The sequence below is a fragment of the Urocampus carinirostris genome, chromosome 17, assembly GCF_059441175.1.
Source record: "Urocampus carinirostris isolate Australia breed hairy pipefish chromosome 17, RoL_Ucar_1.0, whole genome shotgun sequence".
Lineage (NCBI taxonomy): Eukaryota > Metazoa > Chordata > Actinopteri > Syngnathiformes > Syngnathidae > Urocampus > Urocampus carinirostris.
This window is the reverse complement of record NC_142365.1, coordinates 11,752,588-11,770,294: the sequence shown is the minus strand read 5'-3', so window position 1 is coordinate 11,770,294 and position 17,707 is coordinate 11,752,588. Positions and strand designations below refer to the sequence as shown.

The window sequence follows — 17,707 nt, the reverse complement described above, 5'->3', positions numbered from 1 at the left end:
CGAAAGCGAGCTACGGGGTCACGGTGCCGATCGCCAAGCCCTGCAAACCTTTGATGGAGGGTGAATTTATTAAAGACTGCTGAAAGAATGCCAAGCTGAATTGTCGGCCATTACTCATTTTCAATTTACTTAATCCGGCCCACTTTGTGTAAAATTTGGAAATCCCAGGCTTCAACAAAATCTAAATTTTGACGGATGCATTTCAGGTGAATTGGCCGGTCCAAATTGTCCCTAGGTGTGACTGAGCGAGTGAGTTGTCTGTCCCCGTGTGCCCTGCGATTGGCTGGCAACCAGTTCAGGGTGTCCCCTGCCCACTCCCCGATGATTGCTAGGATGGGCTCCAGCACCCCCGCGACCCTACTGAGGATAAGCGGTGTAGCTAATGAGATGAGAAAATCAACGCACAGTGGCGGGGGAAATTCTGCACAACAGAGCTTTTTTTAAATGGATTCTAAAAAGTCTGATATATCGTTCAAGGCCACATCTGGCAACGACTCCTGTCTCAAACAGTGTTACAATCGGCATTGTTGCATGCTTTTCAAATCCACATAACTAGTTTAAGGTTATGATTTTATTTTTTTAAATCTCAGGGAAATGTGCTACGGGTCGCCTCACGGTGTGGAAGGGTTTTTGACCCAGGCGGCAGACTATTAAAATGTTGAGGTGCCTCGTGCGCTGCTTCACGTACGTGAGCAAGTGTTAGAATGTAACCTTACTCTACAACAGATGTTTTCCGAGCTCCCTTGTTCACAGGGGTGGGAAGGTGGAGGAAACCCAACGGCACCGAGCATGAACAAGAAAACTAAACAATGCATTGCCTAGTGAAAGTATTCCAACCCTCCAAGAACCTTTTGTCATATTGACACACTTCAAACATAAAGCTAAAAAACTGAATATATTTTCTAAGAATCATCAACATGTGAGACACTATCAAGTGGGACCAATTAGTAGTTGAACATTTTAATTTAACAAGGAAAAAAACTGAAAAGAAGGCTTTGCAAAAATGGTGGCCCACTGTTCTCTTAACTGACTCCAGAAGTTCCCTGATGACTTCTGAATGATCCAATGTCAACCTGCGTGACTGACAATGACAAAGAGACTCCGACTATGTGTCATTAAGTCTCAGTGTATATGCACCTGAAAATACATTATTATGAAGCATTATTATCGCATAATGAAGACTGAAGAACACACCAGGCAGGTTCGGGATATAGTCGTGGAAACGTTCAAAGCAGGGATACAAGAAAATTACACATCTCCCAGAAAACTTTGAAAGAAACTATATCAAAATAGAAAGAGAATAAAACTACTGGAAATCGACCAAGACCTGGGCTTCCCTCTAAACATTTGGGCCAAACTTCGAGAAAACTAATCAGAGAAGCAACTAATAGGCCGATTATCACATTGGATGACCGGCAGCTATACACAGCTGAGATGAGACAATCTGCGCAAATAAGACAACTATGAGTGGCACTGTGTATAAATCTGCCCCTTATAGAAGAGTGGCAAGTACCCATTCTGGAAGAATACCACAAAAAGGCCTGTTTAGCATTTGAAAGAAGCCACATGGGAGACACAAATAACATGTGGAACAAGGTGCTCTTGTCATATGAGACCAAAGTTGAACATTTTAGGATGAAAGCAATGCATTACATTTGGCGTAAGATTAGCACTGCACATCACCCTGAAAACACCATCCCCTCTGTCAAACATGGTAGTGGCAGCATCAACTGGGGTTACTTTTCTTTAGCAGAGATTGGGAAGATTGTTAGTGTTGTTGGGAAAATGGATGGAGCCAAATAGAGGGTGATTTTGGGAGAAAATCTGTTAGAGTCTGGGCGCAGGTTCACCTTCCAATTAGAAAATGACCCTAAACATAAAGCAAAATCTACAATGAAGTTGTTTAAAACTAGTCGTCGTGCTTTTTTTGTATAGCCCTTATTTACAAAGGGTCTCGAAAGGCTGCACAGACCACAGACTATTATTACACCATCCCCTGATCTACAACCTACATGAGGGCAAGGAAAAACTCAAAAACCTCAACATGAGGAAAATGAAAAAACCTTGAGAAGGGACCAGATCCCCTTGCAGGATGACCAGGCTGCAATGGATATTGTAATAACAATTGATAACAATACATTGTCAACATGAAATACAGGTCATTCATAAGCTGTAGAATGGAAGTGTGCTCTAAGCCTAGATTCAAACAGTTCCACTGAGGTTGCAAATCAAATCTAAAGGGAAAGAGCATTCCACAGCACCGGGGCCCGAATGAAGAACGCTCCCGAAGCTGCGGATCTCTTCTTGGCTCTTGGGATCACTAGTAGATATAATTGTGTAAGAATGACCAAGCCAAAGTCCAAACCTCAATCCTATAGAATATTTGTGGAAAAATCAATGCACAAATGATCACAACAAACCTGAAGGAACTTGAACTGTTTTTGTAAGGAAGAATGGGCAAATATTTCTGATTCAAGATTTGCAAAAGATACAGAGACGTATGAAATTAAATGAGAGCGCTTTTCAAGTCAAGACTTCCCAAAGCGCTTTACAGTGTGCTTCACATTTCCCAATAGCTGCCGTGCAGCCATGTAAGGCGCTAACCTGCTTATTGGGGGTATTAGGGGTTCATTGTCTTACCCAAGGACACTTCAACATGTAACACGGAGGAGCCGGGAATCGAACCTGTGATCTCTTGATCCAAAGACGAGCGCGCTACCTATACCTAAAACAACTTGGAGGTTGTGCCAAATATTAACTCAAACGGGGACAATTCTTTTGCAACGCTTGGTTTTCTGTTTTGTATTTGTTAGCACGACACAAAATGTTGGATATATTTTTTTTCACGATTGTCGTGCATGTTGTCGATTATTCAAAAGTTTGAAGTCGTTAATATGATAATATGTCAAAAATGTATGGGGGGGCAATACTTTTTGCAAGTCTGTGACAATTGAACATCTGGTTGGCCAATTAGAGTCTTTTTTGTGTTGTTGAGCTTGGATTTTTCCTGGTCGTGATCTCCAAACCATAACTCGACTTACAAGCCCATGAGGACAATTCGATCAGTGTTCTAACTCGATTACATGCATGTCCTCCTGCCAGGCGCCATTAGCCGGGGAACTAGAGACAAAGGAGGGTTGCCATGGAGATAACGGTAGCTTAACAACAACAACAAAAAGCAAAAAGAACAGGTCCCGAGGCCTGCGGCGATGCTAAAGGGAGAGGGAAATCCTAAACACCACCAAGTATTAAAAACAAATATAAAAAGAAAGATAACATGTGGGTGTTTGCATGCATATTTATTTATAAATGAGGAAAATTGGATACGTCTTCCGGACCAGCCCCTTGGGCAAGTTTTTTTTGTCCCAGTGTGGCCCACGACTAATAAATTTTGCCCCCCGCCCTGTTCCAAGGACATGACAATCATCATAAGTAGAAGGTTTAAAATCAGTTCCTTTGTCTTTGCCCCTGTGCATCCACCTGCTACTTCACTGTACCAGCTCAACTCACATCCCACCAATCATCAACAAAATGTCAGATTTCCTTTACAATTATAATGGTATTTAATTATGTACACGAGGGGTGTCTAACTCATTTCAGCTCTGAGCCCCCATGGTACAAAAAAACTCGGGGTCCAGACTTGTCAGGTAATGGCATGAAAAGTGAGGCTAACAATTGTGATTCAAGAATGTACGTTTTGATAAAAAACAATTATTGAGGTTTGTAATGAGGTTGATGCAATGCAGCTTGTTTTTATCTTGTGCTTCTCTGAGCATGGTCTCTCCGGTTACATAAAATGATGTGGCGGGTGACATTTGACCTGCGGGCCATGAGAGTCATGATTACTGATGCAAGGCACCTGCGCCTCGGACGCTGATTGGCTACCTGTCACATTTATACCCCCATCTTCCCATCACCGGTTGTCAGTCCGTCTACGAACCTCAGCTCACGCTAGGCAAGCCCTTTTCGACCCTGACTATCTCCTGTCCTGATTCCTGTTTGATTCCCAGCTCCGACCCCTTTTCTGAACTTGACTATGTTTTTGCTCCCCCGTCCCGACCATCGACCTGTTTTCCCCGCTCTCGACACTAAAACTAAACTAAAAACCAAGAAAAACACACGCAAGTGGGTCCTGTCTTCGTCCTGGTCCTGACAATGAGTCTCACACATGTGATGTAAGCTTATATTACATATAAGTAGTATTTAGTATATCATGATACCTTAACTAACTGGGTTGTAGGGGCAACACTACCTGTGGTGTGTCTTGGGCAATTACAGCCTGGTGGCACCCATTCCTCTCCAGGCAGTTTTATTTGTTAGGGCTTTGCTACTCAAATAAAACACTAAGTACTGATTATCATGGTTACCAATAGCAGAAGCCTGCTGATCTGACTCTGATACAGCACCTTCATTATCTGATTGCCGTCGTTTTTCAGTGTAAAATGTCTCTGTAAAGATTAACCATTTTGTTACAAAATGTTGAGTTCTCGTAGTACAATACGCATACTATTTTGTTATTTCAAGGTTTTTATCAGGGATACCAGAGGTTCAGAAGGCATTATCTAGTACCAGTGCTCCCTCTAAGCTGCGCGCGTGCGCAATTGCGCACTGCTCGCACATTCTCAGCGCACACGAAAATCTAGCCAGCGCACAAAAATGAGGGCTCAAAATTACTAATTAAGAAGCGACTCAAGTCAAAGTTACAGTGCATGAAGGTAAAAGTACACGGGTTCCCCTGACGTTGTGTCCTAAATGCAGTATTTTGAAGTCGAGTCGAAGTAGAACGAAGTTGAGTAAAGTTAGTAGAGTTTTTCGAGAACCGGCTTCTTCGGCTCGGCTCACTAAAAGGAACCGGCTCTTTCGGGTCCTAAACGGATCTTCGGGTTGTTTTTGCTTCTTTAATCCCAACATGACCAAATATTATGTAAAATTATGCACAAAATGACTTAAAGGAAGGGGGGAATAGAACAAGAAAGAAAAAAATACCAAAATGAAAAAGTAGTGAAGAGCTGAGAAAAAAAGAAACAAAAGGAAGAGGAAAAAAAAGAAACATTTAGAAAAAAGCTAGAAAAAAAAGAAAAGAAAGAAATGTAGGAAAAAAAAGTAAATAGAGAACAAAAAGAAAAAAGTGACAGCTCGGAAAAAATAAACACAATGATTTTTTTTAAAGGAATTTAAAAAAAAGTAGAAAAAGTTGCATTCAAAAAATTTCCAATTATATCAAGTGAATCGTGTTGCCAACATTGTACTTCCACTAAAAAATGTAATTAAATACAGTTGTGTATTGTGCAACCGACTAAATAAGCCCCCAAAAATGATAGTATTATGCAAAAAAAGATATTGGGAAAAAAAAGAAATGGCTATCTTGTGAAAGAATTGTAAAAATAAATGACGTTTGTAGGCCCTGCAACCTTTGCAATCGTACATGAGTCAATTCATTCAAAAGTGAAAAATAATTTTGCATTGCCGGAAACTCAGCAAAATGTAACTTGATGTCAAGTTTTGGACATGTTTGATAATTAATTATCTTGCCACACTTGGGATTACGGTTGCTCACTGTTGTTTCAAGCGTTGCTCACCGACTTTGTGTGAACGCTCAGACCCGTGGAAAATTACAGGGAACATTGTCTGGTACCATTTTGAATATAAGGAAAACGAGCATCCAGTGTCTCAAACCTAAACTCCACAATGAGATCGCGTTACCGGGTTGAGAAAAACCCGTGACCGATAGCTTTCTCCAGATGGTGCGTTCGGGTGCGGGAAGAAACAAAATCAATGCAATGCGTAGTAGAAGCCCAACCCACATCCATCAAGACCCCGCCTGGCCTCTGAGTTTAATCAGTTTTTCTCCAGAACTTGATTAAAGACGCAACTCTTAGCTTTTTACAAGCTTTCCGCCCCACTTAAGCAGGCTCTCGCCACCTGCCCTCGTAAACCGATACCCCGCCATCTTTGCTATAATGTTTATTTATGTGTTTACAGGCTGGGGGCCATTAAGGGGGGCAGACTCGTTTTTCCAAGAAGGGGCATGGAAGTGTAAACTCTGTGTTTTTTCAACCTTGTGTTCCCGATGAGAAGAAACGACGAGATAACGGGCCGGTAGTCACTAAATTGAGAAACGTGCATGCTAATGTTAGCTGACTGGTTATACCGTCAAGGGACCGGACCAGATCGGAGGCAGGAGGCAGGAAGGGAGAACTCATTCGCGTTTACGATCAGATACTTTTATTAAGGAAATAAAAGTCGTCCAACACTCAGGGACAAAACAAAACAAAAACAGGCAAACAGGAACTCAGATTAGGAATACTAACAAAACAGGCTTTAACTCAGAACGGGCAAACACAGGTGTCATCAAGTCAAACAGAACAGATTAATGCAGAACAGAAAACGCAATGAACCAGCAACCCGCAATACCCACAACCCACCCTTAAGAAGCCCACACGTAAACTAGACGATCTGCTCCAGCCGGTGCCCAGGGGGGGGCCAGCCGGTCGCCACGGCGACCATGCTGGACATGACATATACAATATTTCACTTTTGCGGACTCTTTGTTTTTGAGCTAGCGTTTTAATCAAAAATAAGAATTGATTAAATTCTAATATTTTTGTTCTCAAGTCATCGTCACCCACATATGACATATATTTTATTCCTAGTTTATCAGTATTGTTTGCTAGGAAATGTAAATACTGTCAGGACCAAACCGGAAACAGGACCCAATTGCGTAACGTTTACCACAAGTTTTATTGAAAGGAAGAGGAAGGGCTGCACCGACGATCCGGTGTTCGCTGGACGTGGGAAGCAAGTCGCTCTCGCACTCGGACTGTGATCCAAATATGGAAGTGGATCTTCCGTAGCGAACGATGGTGGTGTCAGAGATGGAAAAACAGGTCGGTAACCGGGACAGGGAGAGCAAAAAAGTGGTCGGGGTCGGAAACGAGTCGTGATGGTGGTGTCAGGGATGGAAAAACAGGTCGCTAGCCGGGACAGGGAGAGCAAAAACGAGGTCGGCATCGGAAACGAGTCGTAAACCAGGACGGGGGAGTAGACGTAGTCGGGATCAAAAACAGGTCAGAAGCCGGGACAGGGGAGCAGACGTGGTCGGGATCAAAACAGGTTGTAGCCGGAGACAAATGGAAGAAAAAACGGGACAGGCGGGGGTCAGGGTCAAAAAAGGCTTGCCTTGTATGAACAGAGGTTTGCAGACGGACTGACAACAGGAGAGTGACAGGACGGACTGGGTTATTATTATTTAATGAAATGAAATGAAATGAAATGAAATGATCTGCATTTATATAGTGCTTTTCAAGTCAATGACTTCCCAAAGCGCTTTACATTGTGCTTCACATTTCCCAATAGCGGCTGTGATCTGTGCAGCCATGTAAGGCGCTAACCTGCTTATTGGGGGTAATTGGGGGTTCAATGTCTTACCCAAGGACACTTCGACATGTAACACGGACAAGCCGGGATTCGAACTGGGATCCCTAAATCCTAAAACGATCGCTCTACCTCCTAAGCTACTGCCGCCCCAACAACAAAAAAGAAAAATATTGTAAATTAAGAATAAAACATAACGCAAAAATAAACCAATAAGAAAAAAAAAACGTATTACCAACTTAATCTGACAATCGTCATTTCAGAAATTCTTACTCTGACTAACTAACAACAACAAAAGTTATATTTTGAATTCAAAAAAATAAAATAAAAATAAAGTAATAAACTGACCAAAATACATAAATTAAAAAATGGAACAAATATCAGCCAATTATGACATCAGAAAATCATGTTTTAATTCATGTATTTATTTATTTAACAGCTACAAAAATAATCGTATGGTAAATTTTGAAGAAAAATTAATGAATACAAAAATATAAGAACAATATATTTTTTTAGGAAAATATAAGTTAGATTTTCAGCCAATCACGATATCAAAAACCTTGCTCTAATTCATTAATGTATTCATTTTTTTAGTATTCAACAAGAAAGTCAATTACTACAACTAAAACCTAATGAATACAATGAAATCAATAATAAATAAAAAACAGGGATTGAAATGAGCAAAATTAGAATCTCCTTCAAAATAAAATACAAAAATGTTCAAACAACACCAAATATAAATTCAAACAAAGTAAAATAAAAAATGGTAATACAATTAGTATTATAAAATTATCAGCCAATCGCCATATCAGAAAATAGTTGCTCCAATACAGCCACAAAAAACAATTATATTGTAAATTAGGGGGGGAGTAAAAAAATAAATAAAAAAATTCAAATACACTTGGGTCCGCCCACAAAACATGAAAGAATTACCGGCGCCAATTTTGAGCACCCCCGCCTCAGTTTCTGCTCCCCTTCACTTGGGTCCACCCGCAAAACCTTCTTTTCTTCTTGTAAAGGAAAAACAATTTTGTGCATCATGGACTGTAATATACCATAACCTTTCTCCCTAAACCTGTCATGAAAAGGAAAAAAATTGACAAGGGTACCACCCCGCCCCACCCCAACTAACTAAGACCTCGTATTATTTTGGAATTACAGCACACGTCCAAGTTGTATGATTACCCCATTTTCCGAAGGCTCAGGTATGGCCGTGAGGCACAACATATCAATGATTGATTCTGAAGCCCGAGGAACCTTGGCTGGGGTTCGAGGTGGGGGTCTTTCCGATCACGGTTGGTGTTCAGTCCAATCAGTGAACCTTGCAGGGGGCGAGCAATGAAATTGTTTACTCCACCTCCCCTAAAATATTTTCGCAGGATCGGACAGCTTAGAACAGGGGTGTCTAACTCATTTTCACTGAGGGCCACAACCGACATAATAGCTCCTTTCAAAGGACCTGATGTAACTAAATGTAACTAATAGGTATGTCGAATAATATGTACTTCTCCTTAATGTAAAATAACTCTGATTTTATTGCTTATTCAAGTCACAAACATACCAGTTGCATTTGAAAAATGTAGCTACTGTCATGGTTGCCATGGCGCCCAATTGGCCCGCCCGTGTGGCGCCAGCTCGTTGACAGATTGGCTTTTACTTCTATTCAAGTTCAGTGTACTCACTCTCCGTTTGTCAGTCCGTCAACGAACCTCTGCCCCGCAAGACGTGGGTTCTGACTCAGTCCTGTTGCCTGTTGGTATTTCCTGTCCGGTATTGTTCTCGTTTATTTTGTCCTGTTTGAATTCGGTTTCCAGTTTTGTTTCCGTCTATTTTTGTCCTGTTTATTTTTTTCTCCAGTTTTCGTTCCCGTCTAGTTTGTCCTATTAATTTTCAAATTCCTGTTTCATTTTCTATCCTGCCTGTCCTGTCCTGTCCGGTATCGACCCCATCTGTCCGATATTAACTCGGGCCATTAGTATCGATCTCGTCGGCCTCTGGCTTCCTATCATTTCATGCCAGACTGCTGCCTAACGTGCATGACTCCCCATTTCCTGTAAAATAAAAGGTTTGTGTGAGTAACGTCACGCGTTTGGGTCCTGATCCTGTTCTGGTTCAGGATAGCTACACATATACTGTAGGTATATAATATATTATACGCATGATATAACAAAAATGATCACATCTTCTTGGACATTTTGGGGATATTTCTCAATTCGACTCATTGGTATTTATAGAAACACTGCCGGTAAGTGGCGCTGAGCTGTCACTTTGCAAATATTGTAGTTGACGGGCATTGTGGGAAATATAATTGACAGGCATTGTGGGAATTGTAGTTGTTGGCCCAAGCACTCTTTTAACTCGTTTACTGTTTAGATGTGCAAACAATCTATATACTGAAAATTGTGAGTCTTTAGAACTGACAATTGTGAGTTCAAAGACCTGAAGTTTGTGAGTCCAAAGACCTGATGTATGTTACTCTATAGTACTGAAAATTGGGAGACTATAGAACTGAAGATTGTGCTTCTATAGACAAACAATTTCGAATCTATAGAACTGGGGATTATAAGTCTATATTCCTGAAAATTGGGAGTTGATAAAACTGAAAATTATTAGTCCATTGGACTAAAGATTGAGAGTCTATAGAACTGAAGTTTGTGAGTCGATAGACCACAAGATTGTGAGTCTATAGAAGTAGAAGATTGGGAGTCTGTTCAGAACCATTTTAACTTTTGGAACTGTAGGAATATTCTGATTTATGTACCGGAACTCTGTCAGAAGAATAGGAAAAAAATAGAATATCGAGTTCAGGAATGGCAAGTTAGTGTATTCGTACAGAGTCGAAGTTCTTGGGATGTTTCTGCCTATTTTAGTCTCACGTTTTCCAAGAAAAAGTTATGATCACTCTAGCTTCTATGACTCAATCCATGCGTCTCGGCTTGCATCTGAACGCTCAAATATTCCATCTAAAAATATTACAATATCATCGGAAAGTATACTAGTAGGCTAGAAAATAAAGAACTTAATCACAAGGTTCATTTCCCAAAACAGCCCTGTATGAAACAAGATGAAGCATTTACAGAAATGAAAACTGTTAGTCTGACTATTGGGGAGTCTATAGAACTAAAGATTTGCATCCTATAAAACTAAAGATAAGTCGTCTATACACGCACGATTGTCAGTCTATATAATATCCAATTAGGAGTATATAGAACTGAAGACTGTGAACCTATAAATCTGACGATTAAGCGTTTATAGAAATGAACACTGTTAGTCTGACTATTGGGAGTCTACGGAACTAAAGATTCGCATTCTATAAAACTAAAGATCAGGACGCACGATTGTAAGTCTTTCAACTGAAGATTGTCAGTCTATATAATTTACAATTAAGTGTATATAGAACTGAAGACTGTGAACCTATAGAACTATAGATTATGAGTCTATAGAACTGCCAATCAGGAGTCTACAGAACTGAAGACTATGAGTCAACAGACTGAGAATTGAGAGTCTATTTGAGTCCTTAAAACCAAAGACTGTGAGTCTATAGGACCTACCATTGTGAGCCTGTTGAGCATTGTGAGTTTATAGATCATACAATCAGAAGTCTTTATAAACAGAAAACTTTGAGTCCATAGGACTGTTAGTCTATGGAACTGACAATTGGGAGTTTGTGGAACTGACAATTGGGAGCCTATAGAATTTAAGATTGTAAGTCTATGGAACTAATGTTTGTAAGACTTTAGAACTGAAAATTGGGAGTTAATCGATTTGTAAATTGGTAGCCTATAAAATTGATTATTTCATAACAACGACGATTGTAAGTCTATAGAACTATAATTTGTGAGTCTATAAGACTAAAGATTGTCACGGTTGCCATGGCGCCCAATTGGCCCTCCCGTGTGGCGCCAGCTCGTTGACAGATTGGCTTTACTACAAAACTAAACATTGTGGGTCTATAGCACTAACCATTGGGGATCCATGGAAGTAACATTTTTGAATCTACAGCACTGACCATTGAGAGTCTATGACCTGATGATTGGGAGTCTATAGACCTCAAGTTTGAGAGTCCATTGACCTGGCATTTGGGAGTCTATAGACCTGGTGTTTGGTAGTCTATAGAGCTGAGGTTTGGTAATCCATAAATTTGACGCACGGGAGTCTACAGAACTGACGACTGGGAAATTATAAAAATGAAAATTGTGAGTATGTAGTATGGAAGATTGTGAATCTATTGAACTAGAGACAATTGGGAGCCTATAGAACTTAAGATTGTGAGTCTATGGAACTAATGTTTGTAAGTATTGTCCGCACTATAAGGCGCACCTAAAAGTCTTAATTGTTTTCAAAAGCTGACCATGCGCCTTATAATACAGTGCGCCTTATATGTGGATCAATATTAAGTCGCAAAGTCTTGTAACTAATGCAAAGCAGCCGCCGACTAGATTTCCCCCCGAACGCGAAGTAGTCCGCGGTGTATGCTGGGATTTATATACCGGCGTTTCATTGGCTAACCAATGTGTCAATCATCATTTGAATCGATCACTATTGGCTAAAGTTATTCGGAGGTAAAGGGGGCGGATCCTTTTTATCATTTACAGGCTCACATAGGCTAAAGGGGCAAAACAAACCCTGCAATTGGCCGAAAAAGATGTGTCAATCATCAGTTGAATCGATCACTATTGGCTAAAGTTATTCGTAGGTAAAGAGAGCGGATCCTTTTTATCATTTACAGGCTAGCATAGGCTAAAGGGGCAAAACAAAGCCTGCAATGAATGTGAATAGCATGTTGGGTTGACGGCATAGAGAAAACAGTATTTTACTATTCTGTACTGTATTTGTAAATATTTTACTCTCCTGGGTTTACTACACTCACGGATATAAGAGGACCATGGTTGCACATTATTATTGAACACAACGACTTCGGTGAGCTACTCCGGCTATATATTTTCCCAGTATCTTGTTTCAGAGTGATAGCGATGTTTCTGTGATGGGTCTTTTTTTAAATTAAACTCAATTCCAAGTGTTTATTGTCATATGCACAGTAAAGTTGCGAGCGAAAAAGAAAATAGAAACTAAGGAATGGTTGGCATTTCTTGAAACCCAATACTTTAACCTTCCGAATGATATTTGGAACGATGCATGACATCGTACGGACACCGCATCCGCACGTGTCTACGACACGTATTTGCTTCTTTGAAAGCTTTGGGAATGTTAAGGGGGTAATAAGTTGGACTGAACTATCTGACTGTTTTGTCGGCGTTCCCATTGTAGCGCCTTATAATCCGGTGCGTCTTATGTATGTCAAATATAGGACCATAAACTATTTTTTCGGCGTGCGCCCTATAACCCAGTGCGCCCTATAGTGTGGAAAATACGGTAAATGATTTAGGTCCACCCAATGTTTTTTTTTCTTTCACAGTGGCACTGAAACCTAAAACAGAAAAAGAGGAGAGATAACAACTCATCGGGCAGTTGAGCATATTATTTTTCATGCACTACTTCAAAAAAAATCTCACTGCGTGGCCTCGCGTTGAACTGCGTTTAGGTGATATTTTAAGGCCGGAGAAATTTCACAAGATAAGTGTCAACCCACGCAGATTTTTGTTTTGTTTTTTGATCTTGTTATCAGTGTTGCTACTCTTTCTTCTTCCTTTTTAGGCGGCGTGGAAGCTGCACTGGAATTGCTTTGATGTCGATTTCCCAAAATAAAACACCATGAATCACGTTGCCGAACAGGGTTGAAGTATCCATTCCCGAGGTCGGCTCATTATTTGAAATATATATATATATTTTGCATAATTAACCTAAACCGAAAAATAATACAAAAAAAGAATACAAAGGCAGTAAAAGAACCCGCAGACGAAGTGAAGGTGGGGATGTGTTGTTTTCTATATAGTATATATATATATATATATATATATATGATTGCCTGTCTATATGACCAACATTTTTCCCTAGTCAGGTAGATTACCCTAGATGTGAAAAATGCCAAAATACCTAACTTAGCACTTTTTTGTTGATTTATGATTTTTTTTTAGAAAGACATCAGGGTTGGGTAGGGTTACTTTAACTTGATTACTTTCAATTACTTTTGGATTACTCCAATACCCAATATGCTAATAAAAGACAAAAAAACTAAATATGAATAGAATTACTAAATTTTTTGCAGGCTTGGGGAGTAACGGAATACATGGAACGGCAAAAATGATGTTGGCAAGCTGTTTGGATTCATTTTCATTTTGTTTCTGTCGAATTTTATGTTAGTTTTGCCGGAGATCAAAGAGACCAAAGCCAGGAGAGAAAGCTTACCACGTGTTGTGAGTCATCATTTTATTCATATTTAGTTTCTTTTGTATTTTATTAGCATATTTGGTATTGGAGTAATCCAAAAGTAATTGAAAGTAATCCAGTTAAATAATAATAATAATAATAATAATAATAATTTCCTTGTATTGTCATTCTGTGTAACAATGTACACAGAACGAAATGTCGATTGCACCTGACCCGTTGTAGCGAGCCGATGCAGCCGCAGCCAACAGAGGGCGCCGCCGACCACTTTTTAAGTCTTAGGAATGACTCGGCCGGGGCGCGAACCACCGACCTCCCAGTCTCAAAGCGGGCGCCTTACCATCTAGGCTACTGAGCTGGAAAGTAACCCTACCCAACCCTGAAAGACATTACACTCTTCTACGACAGCGAATATAAAAACAATCTTAACGGGCAATCAGGTAGGTTACACTGGATGTGAAAAATTCCAAGATAAGCTGAATCTGCATTTTCTCCAGAAATAAATTCTACTCTCCCATAGCAAAAAGACAATAAATCACTCTACAGGCAGTCTAGATCCTAGAAGTAAAAAAAATAGCCAAAACAAGCTGACTCTGCATTTTTTGTTTTGCTGACCCAGGAGAAGTTTTGGCCAGAATCACAATCTTTTTCAATATATCAGGTAGGTCACTTTAGAGGTGAATGAGCCTGCCAAAACAGGAAATGCCAACTAAAAATGCATTCGTGTCTCAAAGCGGGTAACGTTTTTGGGCGCAAAGCCATTAAAGTTTTTCCTTTTTTGTGGGTACTTAATACTCCATTCATCGTGTGGTTTGGACGGTATCCAAAACTCTTCGCTAGCTTAATAGCAACCAGATTTAGGAAGTGAAAACAGAAAAGCGTACTAGCTCGTGAAATTTATGAGGTCCCGAAAAGGTGAAGGTGCCACCGGGTGTTTACGAGGTGCCAAGGAAGTCCAACCCGTGCCAGCCGTCACGTTAATCACTCACCTTGTGAGAAGGTCTGACCGCGGTCAGCCTGCTAGCGTGTCATGCTAATAAACTTGAAATGTAATGCCGGGGAGTTGCTAGTAAAAACTTATCTCGACGAAGGCTAGCTTGAACAAAGTTCACAAGAAAAAATTGATATAACAGTGGTTCATTAGCTCAGCAACATACTGATAAACATGACATTTTGAAGTTGCACGTCACATTTTTCTTACAGCGAACACTAGCTTGGAAAAAAAGTACTCAAGAAACAGTTGATAAAAAAATCGGTTTATGACCAGGGTTGGGTAGGCTTACTTTAACTTGATTAGTTTCAATGACTTTTGGATTACTCCAATACCAAATATGCTAATAAAAGACAAAAGAAACTAAATATGAATACAATTACTAAATTCTGTGCAGGCTTGCGGAGTAACAGAATACATGGAACAGCAAAAATGATGTTGGCAAGCTGTTTGGATTTATTTTCATTTTGTTTCTGTCGCATTTTAGGTTAGTTTTGCCGGAGATCAAAGAGATCAAAGCCAGTAGAGAGCTTAACACATGTTGTGAGTCATAATGATATTTAGTTTCTTTAGTCTTTTATTAGCATAAGTGGTAGTGGAGTAATCCAAAAGTAATTGAAAGTAATCAAGTTAAAGTAACCCTACCCATCCCTGTTTATGACCTTAGCAAATAGTACTAAACGTAATATTTTGAAGTTGTGGGTCACAATTTTTACACCGAATACTAGCTTGAATGCACAAGAAACAGTTGATAAAAACGTGATTCGTTAGCTAAGCAAGATGCTAATAAAATTGACATTTTGAAGTTGCATGTGGGAAAAACTAGCTTAAAAAAAGTCTACAAGAAACAGTCTATAAAATTTAAGTTTATTAACTTAGCAAATAATAATAAACTTAAAATTTTGAAGTGCGGTTCACAATTTCTTACAGCCTAAACATAATGTGCACAAGAAATAGTTGGTAGAAGATTGGTTCAATACCTAAAAACATGCTAATAAACTTGAAATTTAATGCTGGGGAGTTGCTAGTAAAAACTAGCTTGAACAAGGTTCACAAGAAAATTTTGATATAACATTGGTTCATTAGCTCAGCAACATACTGATAAACATGACATTTTGAAGTCACATTTTTCTTACAGCGAACACTAGCTTAGAAAAAAAGTATACAAGAAACAGTATATCGGTTTATGACCCTAGCAAATAGTAATAAATGTAATATTTTGAAGTTGTGGGTCAGAATTTTTACACCTAATACTAGCGTAAATACGCAAAAAACAGTTGATAAAAAAATGATTAATTAGCTTAGTAAGATGCTAATAAACTTGACATTTTGAAATTGCACGTACCAATTTTTTTATGCCAAACACTAGCTTAAAAATAACTACAAATAACAGTTCATAAAATATCACTTTATTAACTTAGCAAATAGTAATAAACTTAACATTTTGAAGTGTGGGTCACAAATTTTTACAGGGAATGTTAGCTCAAACATGATGTGCACAACAAACATTTGGTTTGAAGATTGGTTGAATACCTTAGCAACGAGCTAATAAACTTTAAATGTAATGCTGGGGAGTTGCTAGTCACACATTTTTACGACAAATGCTAGCTTCAACATAAAGTCAACAAGCAACATTTGATAAAAAGTTGTTCATTAGCTTAGCAACATGCCAATAAACGTTACATTTTGAAGTTGCACGTTGCAATTTTTATACAGCCAACACAAGCCTAAAAACAAAGTCCACAAGAAACAGTCGCGAAAAGATCGATTTATTAACTTGGTCAATAGTAATATACTTAACATTTTGAAGTTGTGGGTCACAATTTATACAACGAATGCTAGCTTGAATATAAGCCAGGAAACAGTTGATAAAAGAGTGGTTGATTAGCTTAGCAAAATGCTAATAAACTTTAAATTTAATGCCCAGGGATTTGCTAGTCACAACTGTAAATTATTTATTTATTTTTAATAAGCAAATGAATAAATATTAGAAGCATACATAAATATGACATCAAAATACAATAATATAGATATTAATGAAAAAATGCATAATTTTAAATAAAGTATTATTATTTTTATAATATTTAACTAAGCACACATATAATTAGATTTTATTGGCAATTAATTAGTTGAAAAGTGCTTTATAAATAATTTTTGATTAAATTCTATATGAATATATATAGTAAATGAAATAATAATGCATTTATCTCATTCGGCTTTTCATTCTTATTATATAGTCTCATGCATCAAGTGTCAAAATTGGATGCGCTTATGAAACAAGAACGACGAGTGCACGAAAGACGAAGGCCATCAGTATAAAAATTGGATTTATATGTCCTGCTCGCAGCTGGAAACCCGATGGGAAATCCGGTTGCCGTGGCAACAAAGCCCGCAGCATCCATGCGCAAAGTCATCAACGTGTGATTTGGCTAATGAGCGCCAACGTTCGTGTCTTGCAGGTGAAAGGGATAAAAAATATATCACACCTCCGAGCTTTCAACCAATTAGTTTGTAGATTTTTGGGAACAAATATGAGAAATTAGCAGAAGAAAGCACAGTTATGATTCCTTCTTTCCCACGTGAAGATTTCAAAACAACAACCCTTTTTCCAAACCCTGAGCTGAATTTGAAAATCTTAGTTTGAAACCAAAAGCTTATTAAAAAAAAACATTTGAATCCAAAACCTTAATTGGAATGAATGAATGAATATATGAATGAATGAAAAATGTTTGGGCACAGCAGTTTGAAACCCTAGTTGCAGCTTAAAACACTGCCAAAACCCTACTTCAAAATGCTAGTTTGAAACCATAACCCTTTTTCAAAACCCTAGCAGGAAACTCCAGAAATGCTTTAAAAATCTAGTTTCGGCAGAAAATTGATTTCAAGCCCTAGACAGAATCCTTAGAAATGCTTTAAAGCTGTATTTTGAGGCCAAAACCCTAGTTTGAACCCCTAGACAACCCTACTATGAGGTCCAAACCCCACTTCTAATCAATAGCTGGAAACCCAAACGACACATTCAAATCCTAATTTGAGACAAAAACCCTACCTTGAGAC

At 39.0% G+C, this 17,707-nt stretch overlaps 1 protein-coding gene across 4 annotated transcripts in view; it reads right to left on the bottom strand.

Moving 5' to 3' along the window:
• The window catches only part of ncam1a (neural cell adhesion molecule 1a), a 285,897-nt gene that overhangs the window by 199,594 nt on the left and 68,596 nt on the right, over nucleotides 1-17,707 (bottom strand). The gene's annotated exons all lie outside the window — the stretch shown is intronic.